We start from the raw sequence: 13,847 nt of genomic DNA, 5'->3' as shown, positions 1-13,847 counted from the left end.
TTCAATAGGACGAAGGAGATAATTTTACCAAAGTTGAAATCAAAATGGTATTCGCGAGAGGATGAAGTCAGAAGATCTCATAAACTTCAATTAAAATTTTTATTATAAAAAAAATGTTTTAAAATATTTTAGATCTTATTGAATCTTTTTATTGACTATTTCGAAATGACTAGACTGTGCAGCTAGTTAATCGCACTTCTCGTCATGTTTCTTGTCTCTTACTAGCTTATTAATAACGTTTTTTACGAAATCAGTGCAATATTCTTGTAACCTATATGTTTTCTTTCTATTTAATTGGTGTTGGGTTGCTGTTTATTCTCCATTATTCATGTTGCTTTACCGATCTATTATATTTGATAAGTTTGGTAAAGTGATGGTTTTAATTTTTACTACATATAATTTATCCGCAAGCTGAATTCATAAGGCCAGAAAATAATGCGATTGGGTGGGATTTGAGCATGAGAGGGGACACACTAGAAGCACAAGTCAAAGAATGATTAAAACAGGGGTTGAACTGTTGTAGGAGCAAGTTTTAATAATATAGTTATTACACTTCTTAAGATAAGGAGATACGATATGATTGCCAACGAGACGACACTCCACCGGAGTCCAAATAGAGCGGATTTTAAAAAGCACCGTGCGACCTTCAATAATGAGCAACCAATACCATATAGTCAGCATTAAAAGGTTGCAGACATGACAACATGTGAAACAATTTCAAACGAAAAAAGAATACGGCCTGATTTGATACAACGATAAATTAACGAAAAACAAATATGACAGTCAGCAACCTACGACAACCACTTTGTTATTTTGCCTTGTATAGTAGTCGAAAGGGAAAAGAACACTTTTCATGCGTCTGAAACGCTTTATTAATCTGTTATATATCATTTTTTAAACAAAAACTTGTGAAAAAAATATCACCGTAACAGTATATATTAAAGCACATGTTACTTTATTTTGATAGTGGAATTGTTTGTGTTAGAAAGAAACCTGTCACTTCACATTTTCTGCAACTAATTCGGTGTATACATTCTGTATTTTTAGAGACAAACTGATATCTGAGAGATTGTTGTGCGGAGTCGTGTGTCATCAATTATTCACCAGAAAGATGCAGGGAAATACATAAAGACATGTCATCATCACCTGATCCAGCGTCACCAGGAAAGCTTTCAGCAGGATTAAGTCCACACTTAAATCCTCGTTTTTCTCGTATAAAGCAAGATTATCAGAAACGACTTTTTAATTATGAAAAGGAATTTAATTTAAAAAACTTCTAAATCGACAAACAGGGAAAAGGCGCTACGTGAATCAATGCTTGCATATACAGAGCGCGTACGAAATATTTCTAATTCACGGAACAAATTTGATGGTGACGAAAGCGACAATGAAGATAATATACCCCTGGTTGTCAGAGCAAAACATATTCCAAGTTTCCGATTCAACGTAACATTCCAAGACGCCCAGCATCATTAGACGAACTCATCGGTAAAAGCAGTCTGGTGAAACAAGAGAGAGAACGATTATTGAAACGTCCAAAAGTCAGCATCACGTGTCTCGACACGTATACCACTTCCTTCTCTATCGGAGAGATTAAATGGCCGCTCACACCGTGTCAAGATTAGTTTCGTTAGTGCATCAGATTTATATGATTTCGTCGATTACAGTTTACGAAATCGAGGGACCAAAAAGGAAACATTACAATTTCTTAAAATGGAAAAGGATATTTTAACAAAGAAAGCCCACGAAAATAACAAACGTCCCCCGGCTGCTCATTCTCGACTGAATGAAATGCCTGCCAAATCCAAAAATGAAGGAAATGTGAATTCGTTTTCTATGTTACCGCCTATAGATTCTAAAGAATCAGTTCAAAAACCACAAACTATACAAACTGAATCTGTACACGAACAAAGTGAAATAAGACCGCTTGATAAAATTGTGAAAGAAGTGCCGATTAATAACCCAGATGAAAGTGGTAGAAAATCACCAGTAGTTCCTCTCAAAATACGTCCTAACCGTGCTAAGCGTATGAAAATACGACAGCCTGATTTAGGTGCTATTCCTGAAAACGACGTCTCGTCACATCGAAATTCTGCAACACCTGAAAGGTCTTTAGTTTCCCCGCCACCTAAAATGTCTCCTAGAAATGTTGTTAACCTTGACTCAAATTTAGTTTCAATTCCAGAAAATGAAAACATTAGTGACAGTGGATTTTCTGCTAGAGGAAAATTTCAAGACTAAATCATCGAAAGATAGAAATTAACCGACCCGGTCCATTGTGGAAGTCAGATAGTTTAATAACAAATGAAAAACGTATAATAGATATCGATGATCTGGATTTAAACGCAAATTCTAATAAATTAAAAGCACAGGAAGAAGTTTAAGAAATTAATATTCCTGCGAGATATTCCAGACAGAAAATAGTGCAATATTATTGTTATTTTGTAGCATTACGGTCTTATGTCTTTTCAAATTTCTTACATATTTCGTTTAATAATATTTGTTGAACAATCACTAGTTTATTTAATTTTAGTGTCGCTGTATTGCTTGACTTTTTCACATGTTATGTTTGTAATTTGGATATTTCTTGTGTGTACCTTCGTCATACATATAAATAAGAAGGCCAAGAAGATGTGGTACGTGTGGCAATGAGACAATTCTCCATCCATTTCACAATGTATAAAAAAAAGTTCTCAATTATAGGTCAAAGTACGGCCTTAAAGACGGAGCCTTGTCTCTCACCGAGCTAAGCATGGAATAGTTATATATCACTGGATGTTAATAATCTACTATCAATCAACTTATGCACATCTCTTATTATGGACTTGTTTTCGTTTCAAATTGCAACGTTCAAAGTTTGTTCTTTAAACTTGCTTAGAAATCAAGATATCAGGTTAAATAGAATTTACAAAAGTCCAATTAGTAAGATCAACAAATTAAACATGATTTAGTTGTCATGACAAACATCCACTTTTATTAAAAAAAAGTTTAAAAAAAACACACGCTGTTGTCTGTTCTATGGTCGGGTCGAGTTATATTTTATTACCCAATTCAATCGATATTCAATTACTTGCAGCTGCTACTCACGTGTTAAAGTTCCATTTGTTTGTCATTGTATATTTCAAACCTTTACTATTTAGTCCTTTTTTATACTATACTTATGACGTGGCTCGATACTTATACATCCCGCTATTGTGCTATGGTCAATCTTGAATTTTTTGTCCTTCATTTTTGTCGATGTACTTTGACTATATGCCATTTTGTGATTCTTTGTTAAAACAGTGATTTGTTTTGATAGTGATTATATTACAATGTTGACTGCTGTACCCTTATTTTTGACATTTTGACCTATTATATCAGTTTGTTTTGCTCACACATTGCTTTAATGGAATTCAATGCCACTGTCGTATTAATGAAAATTTCAGCTCTTAAATACCGAAAATCTTCGGAAATGTTTATCAAATATTCAGGTGAAGTTGGCTTATTGCTGCTAAGGTAAAGGAAAATTTATAATTTCAAAATTAAAATAGTCTAGTTTGTCGTAGATTCTGGTACTAAAATGTTTTGTTTACATTGTAAATCATTTTGAATTATTTCTATTAGACGATTTTTCAGTTTCAAATGGGAATTGGTGGTATAAAGAGTTGAAGTTTAAAGTTTTCAATGGATTAATTAATTCGGAGAGAGATTTCAAATTATTAAGAAGTTCTTTTGAGTTTTTTTAGAATCCACATATGGTTAATACTAGTACGCCATTGACAGTTTCACAGTGTGACGTGTACACATGGCATGTATATTTTCTATTTTAGAATAGGTTCGTTACCAGTTTGATACTGGATCTTAAATGTTCTATTTTTTTTTTACAAAATACTAGTAAACTTAAAATGACACCAATGAACTACAATTTATATATGAACACATACGTATTACGTTTTCTAATGAACTACCTTTGTTTTAGTCATGTTTATGACGTCTTTACACTAAATCCATTGGATGTTGGATGTATACGGATTGATAATTTAGTCTTAGATGCATGATTTTTTTATAAGTTGTCTAGTGGCTTTGAACTAGCTGTCAGATAACTGCGAGTACTCTCAGATCTGTTCCTAGTGTCTTTTTGTTGTTGGGATGTACAAGTACCCCGGCCACGTCCACTTTTTTAATGCTGACTGTGCGGTTTGGACTTTGCTCATTGTTGAACACTGTACGCTGACTTATAGTTGTTTATTTCTGTGTCATTTTGGTCTCATGTGGACAGTTGTCTAATTGGCAATCATACCACATCTTCTTTTTTATATATACCTTTAGCTATTTTACTTCAAATATATGCAACTGGTACTTTGTAGTTTAAAAAATATGTCCTAGGTCAGGAAAAAACTTGTTCCTCGGTACAATTATGTACCTATAAGTTAATACCTTTATCCAATACTCTACAACTTGTGTCGTGATACAAATATATACCCTGAAAGTATAGCGCACTTGTCCAATACGGCTCAACTTGTCATCTCTAACAAGTGAGAGTTCCCAACAGGCAGCAATCTGTTCTTTATTTCACTTACTGAAATAGTGTCTTAGTTGTTAGAGACAACGATCTCAAAATATCGACGTACCGTAATTTCAGGTCTTCGTCTTTTTAAACTAATGACTATCGACATTGAGCAAGGAATCGCTCCTGTTTATTTATTCCAACCGTAGTAGTATTATTTTTGAAGGAGGGGAGTTCTTCCAAAGTGCCTTATAACTTGAATTATAGTTTCCTTTGGGACACTTTTTTTGGGCTTCTGCCGAACTGTCACTGAGGTAAACTATTGAATCTCTGATACAAAATTATCCCATAAAATTACATGCATCCGTCATCCCGCATGACTAAAATAAAATTAACTAGATATTTAAGCACTATACAACTACTTTAATACATACACATAAAATCGAAAAGACCTCCTTTAACTCAGTTATCTTTATTTGTTTTGAGCCTTCACGGTTAATTGTCTTGGTGTAGAATAAAGGGTCTGTTTATACACCAAACAAAACAGAAGACTTTCGCTTTAAGCAAGAAGGACGTGTTGTCTTTGGAATTCCAAAACTTAAAAGTAAAGTCTTTTGTCGTATGGTTCTGCCTATTTGAACTGTTGTACCATCTGAAGTGCAATCATTACGGCAAATAACTTTCCCGATGTTATCATTTCCTCTTTTTTTATGTTGCTTTGGTCGAATCATAAGAAATAGTTTTCTTACTTTCTGAGCTTTCTTTCCCTGGAGTAAATTTGGTGTCATCTTTTTCAGTATTTCTTTGTTCATATTCTTTTGAATCTGTCCCCGAAGCTGTTTTGATAACGTCACCTGGGTCCTGTCTTTCCCATTCTTCCGACTCATTATTATCAGAAGTGTCAACTAACTCTTTACTTTTGTCTTCTTTCTGTTTTGTATCTACATGTTTGTTTTTTGCATGTCTCTGGATATTTGTTTCCTTTATCAGTATTGTAGAAACAACCCTCATACATATTTATAAAATAGCCTTGACCCTGCACACATAGCTAAATGGTTATCTCTATGTTCTTTCTTATTGAATGAAGATCTACAGAAAACACATTCCCATTGCTATGACATCAGCGGTGTTGGTTTGGTATCTCCAGTTTCTACACCTATCGTCTTATCGTTTGTAGTTGGAAATCTTATTTTTTTCTGTTGTATTCGTGTGTTATGGTAAAGATAATTAATCACACAGTTCAATTATTAGATTTTAGTTTGGGTCAACTAAATTTATACAATGCATTTGGTTTACAGTTTCATTTAAAAAATACCGATAAAGCTAGATAATACAAATAATTATCTAATTACTACCACCAATTTTATATTAATAAGTAGGCCTATTGTAATTTGCATTGTTATTAATAAATGTTATACCTAATCCTGAATTCTGTCCTAATTTTGGAAATTTTTAGAAATTCTAATGTGACGTCACTTTGTGCGTTGATCTCTTCAGCTAACTCGGCTGTGATTTTTTATGTGCTGGTTTTAATTGTTTTATGTATACATTTATATTCTGTAGTTAGTCACCACTTCGGTGTTATCATGTATATCTACTAGTATTACATATTAATTTTATAAATTTACTGTTTGCAAAAGTATGAATTATTCTAAATACTAAGGATGTTTTTATCCCAGGCAGATAACCATAGCCGTAGAAGGCACAATTTTGGAACTTTTGGCCTCAATGCTCTTCAACTTTTTTATCTGAGCAGCGCGTCTGGCGTATTAAATTATAAACCTAGTACCATCTTAAAAGCTATTATTTATGTTCTCTCCATTTATTTACATTGTAGTCCTGTTATGTCAATGTTGTCATTTCAATTATATTTAACATAACCATAAAAGCGGGAGGTTTGGCTAGCCACAAAACCAGGTTCAACCCACCATTTTTTCTGAACCAAGTGAGGAAAATGCCCATTGTTATATCATAGTTCGTATCTGTGTGTGTTACTTTTTAGTGTTGTGTTTCTGTTGTGTCGTAGTTCTCTTATATTTGATGTGTTTCCCTCAGTTTTTGTTTGAAACCCCGGATTTGTATTTTTCTCAATCGATTTATGAATTTCGAACAGCGTTATACTACTGTTGCCTTTATTTATCTACAAAACAATATAAATATTGTCATTTATAAAATGTACAATACCTTTTCAACAACATAATCATCCATCCAAACTGGTTTTTGCCTTGTTCGGCACCATGCTAGTATTAGTATTAAAATAGTAATGTCTTACAAATAAGGAGTCTTTATAGGGCCATTTTAAACACTTTTGTTTCAGTGTGCAAGGGACTAAATTATTATTTGATTCTGTATTTAATGCCCGTTGGATCTTTTTCTGAAGTCTATCGACAGGTACAACTTGTGGTTTCCCTCTTTCTCCACAGCAGTCAACTTAATATGTGAGGTCACCATATGAGTCAAGGATTTTGATAGGACATTTTCAGAAATTAATCAGTTTTGAAGACACTCCAGGTTTCTTTACTGGGAACTAAACGTACGCCTCGTCATCTTTTCTGAAATTTTGGTATGATCATTTGAGGTCGTGATAGTGTTTTTGTCTCTATATCTTCCCTTAAATTTGACCTCTGACAAAACTGTGAGAGTTTTCTCCGTAAGCTCCCAAGCCCACTTTTTTATGCAGGGATGTTCTTTAACGGATGGTGGCATTTCATACATGATATCTAAAATAGTTGATAGTTCTCTACCTAACATAAGACTATTCGGCGGTTGTCCAGTTGTATCGTGTTCTGATGCCCTCTATGCCATCATGGACAAAAGAAATGTAGTCATCCAAGTTCTTTTGCTTCTGTTCCACAAATGAACTTAACATTATTGCAAGAGTCTTATTAAACTTTCCAACATACCCCAAGATTTCGAATGATATGGAGTTTTACGTATTTTCTTAGTATTCAGAATACGCAAAATCTCTTGAAATAACAAAATTTCAAATTGTCTGCCCTTGATCTGAGTGTATCCAATGAGACACACTAAATCTTACAATGACTTATGTAACTATAAGTGAGGTGATAAATTTTCTCGATGATGCGTACTTTCATAGATATAGAACCCGTAATTGTGGAACCATTTTATCAGAACGGTGTCATCAATATATCTGAATGTGAAATTATAGGATTTCGCTTCTTAAACAATGTTGTCTATGACAAGTGTCTGAATGAACACCGACTGATGAAAAAATAAAAAAGAGCACGACATGGATGTGCGCACAGTTAAGTTTGAATGTATGTCTGCTATCGGTTTGTTTCGGTTCGGCAAGTGTCTGCCTTTTCTTACGCATGTTTCCCGAGTAATCGAGTTTTTAATACAATTTTCAACAAAAGACGGATATTTTTCAATATGTAAAGCAATAAACTGTACGGAATGTAAAGAAGTTTTGACATTATGAAAATATGCCATCAACTCCAACACTTTAACGGTAAGTTGAAGGAACTCTTCAGGATCGAAAAGATAAAAAAAATAACAGTGTAACGTGCGTCAGTTTTCCTGAAATCAGTATGATACATTATAGAGCTTTGCAATGCGATTTTGTTTTACAGGTAATACTTTTTGATACACATTACTTTCTCATTAAATAAGTCATGCTTTACGTCAATGCATTATTCTTTCATTTTTCACCCTTAACAATTACATAAAAGAAAACTTTTAATGATGGCAACTTAGTGTAAATTCTATGATAATAACAGCATTAAACAGTGCCAATTTTAAATAAAACCTCTAAATATGAACCTACTAATTGATATAAAAATCCAATCACAATTTGTAACAGTTACGTGATGAATATTAAGCATAGTAAGAATTTAACAACCATTGTCGCATAGAATTAACCGCGAAGAATTAATAGCCCATTTCCAATTCCATGATTCACGTAAAGCAGAATACAGTCAATAGATTCAGTCTGATAATAGGAAGATGTGGCATGATTTTATATGAGAAAAATTCTAAAACTCAAACACAGAACAAGGAGACAAAAAAAATACAGACAGGCATATGGTATTCAACAATGAGCAAATATCGTATGCCATCAAAAGTCTGGCAACAAAATGATTAAGATAAAACAGAAAATAATATAAGGACCAGATAAACGCTGGGAATTTAAGCACGTACTTTTCTTTTTTGGTATTATAGATAACAAAAACTTAAAATAGTCAATAAATTACACCGTGATGAAGGCACAAAAAATGCCCTCAGTTACTGGAAGTAAGCTCAAAACCTTACTGATATGAAAGCTCACTCCTAAAGTTGTACGTGTTTGAATATTTATATTGTCTCATTATAAAATAGATTGTCACAAAATATCGTTTGTACACTTCTAAAAAAGACTTTCAAGCATTTGTGTAAATAATGTGTCAACCTAAACTTTCCCTAAAAATAATTTCAATAAATAAAAAAAATTACAACAAATGAAAACGAGAAAGAAATAGAAACAGAAAAAAACAAAAATGCTAAATATACAATAAAACATACAGAGACACCCGTAAATATATATATTAGATAATTATACCACTATGTAAGTATGGAAAATTAAATAAAGATACAGACAAGAATAAAGTTCCTATTCGTTTGCACATGCATAAGTTCTGTAGTGACTTGTTAATACCTAAGTAGTTGTTGAAATACTAAAAAAAAAAAAAAAACAATATTTCTATAAATTTTTTTGTGTTGATGACATATCTCTGGTAGTCTATTAATTTGTTCATTACTTGTCAAGACATGAAGGTTACTAGCTTGTCTTTTGTTGAGAACTTTATTTTATCATCTTGCTGTGTTTCAATACTTTGTTGTGTGTGATCTTTAGTTGCCATCAAATTGATATATATATATATCTCAGGTACCTCTTCATACATATATAAATGAGAATCTTAAACAAATGTTCTACACCAGTACGAGAGAAAATCAATATTTTAAATTTACCATTCGAGAAGTAGAAATATCACCAATGTCAAACCAATTATAAGGGTACAGGGATGGGAAAACAGGCATTTTCAAATGTAGAAAATGGTGGATTGAACCTTATTTTGATAGCGCTAAACCTCTCACTTGTATGAACTTACAGGATATGCTAAGGAAGAATGAACAAACTATTGATTTATAGATTGACATATTGTATCGACATTTATATAAATTGTTGAAGGCCATAAGAAAACCACAAGATATCAATGGTTTTGTGTTGTTTGTTTGTTTGTATTTTTTTTCTTCTGTTTTGTCATCAAAAATCGTCACTGGGCTTTATTTATTCAAAAAAAAAAAATGTTTTGATTCAGCATCAATGGCTTGAGATAACTTGCATTACCGCTTGGATTGCTACCCGGCATATATAATGGGTTCTTGTGATTCTTATTGTTTGTTTTTTTACAATGATTTATATCTACTTAAGATACTTATCTTTTGATATAGATAAATCACTTTTGCCTCTAATTTTAAGTTTCACAAGCTTTTTGTAGACTATTGATGTTACTATATTTTGTATTTATTTCCCACTCATATGAATCATATATAGGAATTAAACTATACATACATATATGCAGGTCATTTAGAAAATACTTACTTAAAAACGATGTAGGTATCAAATTACAAATACGTGCTCACAGAGTCATTTGTTATACTGATCAATCATGAAAGACTGTATCAAATTTCAGATAATGTTTGTTTAATAACCCCTTGTCAAGAATATTGAAACAGTTGCACAATAAAACAATGTACATATTTTGTGACTGAGGGTTTTAATATATCTCAGATGGGTCTTAATAAAAAGGAAAAGTTTGCAGTTTGTATTCTTTTATGTAGAAACAAAAACAACAACAATTGAAAACGTCATGACAAAAACTTCCATTAGTGGTAAACTAGATTTTGATGAGCCCAAAGTGGTAATAAGAATTCCGCAATGCATACTAATTAATATATTAGGTTATTGTGCTGTTCAGTCAAGGAGATTGTAAAAATTTAATAATACAATAGAAGTAAAACATATATAACCAAAACTGTATTTTTTTTTATTTTGCCAAAAGAAAACAAAACAAAAAGAAAACGTTTCTTAAATTTATTTGTAACTAGTTTCACTTAATATATTAAGTTTAACTACATACTACATTTGCTCAGCGTTATATTTTTTTCCATTATTTTTTGTTTTTGCAAACTTAGACAATTTTGTTTTAAATTTGTTGAGGACGCCACACAAAACTCCGAAATAAACAAATAAAATTTAAAAAAACTCTCTCACACACACACACACTCACAAAACTAACAAAGATTATAGGTTTCTGACTTTGAAATGGTACAAAATGCTGCGGGGATAAACACGGTTAGTTTCAACCTTTACCCTATAATCAAATCTGGAATAATAAAAAAAAAACCATTAAAACCCAGTTTGAAAAAGTCAGACTCCGATGTTAAATCAGGTTACAGAACAAAAAAAAATGGAAATGATGAACATTAATTAACAAAGGACATCTATAGCAGTTACTGTCATACCAGCTCCAAACTTTTCTAAAGATGATGTCTTCATCATATGAAAATCAATCATAAACCTTTTAGTTGTCAGATATAAATAAAGGCAATAGTAGCATACCGCTATTCAATAGTCATAAATCTATTAAGCAAAAACAAATCCGGGTTACAAACTAAAACTGAGGTAAACACATCAACTACAAGAGGAAAACAACGAAACAGCAGAAACACTTAAGTGCAACAAAACCAAACGAAAATGCAACATACATAGAAACGAACCATTAGATAACAACTGCCATATTCATGACTTGTACAGGACATTTTAAGAAAAAAATGGTGGGTTGAAACTAGTTTTTTTGGCTAGCCAAACCTCGTGCTTAATGACAACGTTAAACATACCACCAAAATGACAACATAACATGGTCCACAGCAATACAGTACAACTAAATACAAAAACATTTAAAAGAGAGAAATAGATAAAAAAAAAAAAAATAACAAAAAATAATATAATAGTACATTTCGACATGATAACCACAGAATAACAACAAATTTCTAAAATGATTTAGGACAGTACACACAAACAGCATTATAGAATTACGAAATATGTGTCACACAAAAGTATCAACGCCAAAAAAGTGACGTCACATTAAAATTTGGATATGAATCAAGATTAGGTTTGAAATTATGTTATTAGATGTGTTTTATGACAATTACTAGAATATTAGACTTGTGTTAGTAATTTTGTAATTAATAGTATTATCTACATATGTCGGTATTTCTACTAAATCATTATTGGAGTTGCAGTGTTTAGATTCACGTGGATACTACAGTATTCAAAAGATCTTTTAGAGTATATAACATCTAAGACTCTTTTATCTTGCAATAGTATAAAACATTTTACTTTTCTACACTTTCACGAGTAAACTGAAAACTGAAAGACAAATTGAAGGAGTTGGTATTGCATTGTTATATATAAAAGATTGGCCAACGAAGATACAAGTATCTTGTCTTCTTGAGGGATGAATCCTTCTTTGTAAAACATCACTCTCATTCAAGCAAAAGAATCTCTGAAACTGACATTATCAAGATGCTTGACTTCTTAATTGACAACGTTTTTGTAACGTTTGGAGGTCATGTTTCTCAACAAACTATCGCCATTCCCATGGGAAACAATTATGTTATTAGATGTGTTTTATGACAATTACTAGAATATTAGACTTGTGTTAGTAATTTTGTAATTAATAGTATTATCTACATATGTCGGTATTTCTACTAAATCATTATTGGAGTTTGCAGTGTTTAGATTCACGTGGATACTACAGTATTCAAAAGATCTTTTAGAGTATATAACATCTAAGACTCTTTTATCTTGCAATAGTATAAAACATTTTACTTTTCTACACTTTCACGAGTAAACTGAAAACTGAAAGACAAATTGAAGGAGTTGGTATTGCATTGTTATATATAAAAGATTGGCCAACGAAGATACAAGTATCTTGTCTTCTTGAGGGATGAATCCTTCTTTGTAAAACATCACTCTCATTCAAGCAAAAGAATCTCTGAAACTGACATTATCAAGATGCTTGACGTCTTAATTGACAACGTTTTTGTAACGTTTGGAGGTCATGTTTCTCAACAAACTATCGCCATTCCCATGGGAAACAATTTTTACCCCTCTTCTTGCCGATTCGTTCCTATATTTTTATAAGGCTGACTTCATACAGGAACTTCTAAGGAAAAAAGAAAAGAAGTAGGCAATATCCTTTAACTTTACCTTCCTCTATATAGATGATGTTCTCTCACGAAATCATTTCAGCTCTTTAGTCATTCACAAATGTTTTCGTTCACCTTGTCTGAACAGCACAATTTCCGTGTATTTATTTCCTCAGAAAAGTCTTTTTCAAAATGCTCTTGATTTTTGCATGTGATGTCGTCTATGTGTTTCCGGTATGAGGTTGTAACAATTATATCATTTTTAGATTTGAATAAAAATTTTAAAAAAACATACAAACTCTAAATCAAAACCAAAATTCATCAAAATAAAGTTTTTAAAGTGTGTCATTAGTAAATTTAAGGAAAACTGTTTTAATGTATGATCGCCATTTTACTTTCTCCGAATGTTTTACTTTTTGGTATTACTTTTGTAATAACAATATACTTTTGTTTGATTTTTCACACGGTTAACATTTTACAAAAAAGAAAAACAAACATATTTAAAATCGGGCAAACATATTTTTAGCATACTTGACTTGATTTTCACATATATTCAATAATGTTTGTGTCTATGAATTCTTCGTTGACCTTATTGTCAATGTCATACTCTTTTTTTCGATTTTGAACCAAATGATAAAGTCAGTGTCAATATATAATCGTGGTAAAATTTAAAGAAAAAGTGGACCTTTAAACCATGCTGTCATCGTGGAATTACGTGAATCATTGAAAAATTACTCTTCAAACAAAATAAGGATCAACATATCAAATCATCATATCAATTATATATATATTGGCTATGTTCCTATCTCAAAATTTCGTTTTTAAGACGGTGTATTTCCTGATCAATATCACGGCTCTTTAACTCCCATACTTATCACATAACAGGTGAAAGGATTTCTATGGTTCACACAGCAAACTATCAATCTTAGATAGTAAAGAAAATTACTTAATTGGCGAATTTTTATTGTAAAGGAATTCATTGTCATTTAGAGCAAGTAATTAGCTTAAAATTGTTTTTCACCCGTGTCTGGTAGTGTTTAGGATTAAGAGTTTAAATACAAAAAACCAAGTGCATGGTACTGAAAACAAATTATGACGCATTATGTAATCATTACATAATATCTTTCAATTTCAACGCCTTCATTTT

At 31.8% G+C, this 13,847-nt stretch overlaps 1 pseudogene; it reads left to right on the top strand.

Annotated features, from left to right (window-relative positions):
• The first annotated feature begins 1,272 nt into the window (after positions 1 to 1,272).
• On the top strand, positions 1,273 to 2,513 carry LOC139505464 (uncharacterized; annotated as a pseudogene).
• The last annotated feature ends 11,334 nt before the right edge of the window (positions 2,514 to 13,847 follow it).

The sequence above is a fragment of the Mytilus edulis genome, unplaced genomic scaffold (assembly GCF_963676685.1).
Source record: "Mytilus edulis unplaced genomic scaffold, xbMytEdul2.2 SCAFFOLD_566, whole genome shotgun sequence".
Lineage (NCBI taxonomy): Eukaryota > Metazoa > Mollusca > Bivalvia > Mytilida > Mytilidae > Mytilus > Mytilus edulis.
This window is presented reverse-complemented; position numbering and strand designations above follow the sequence as displayed.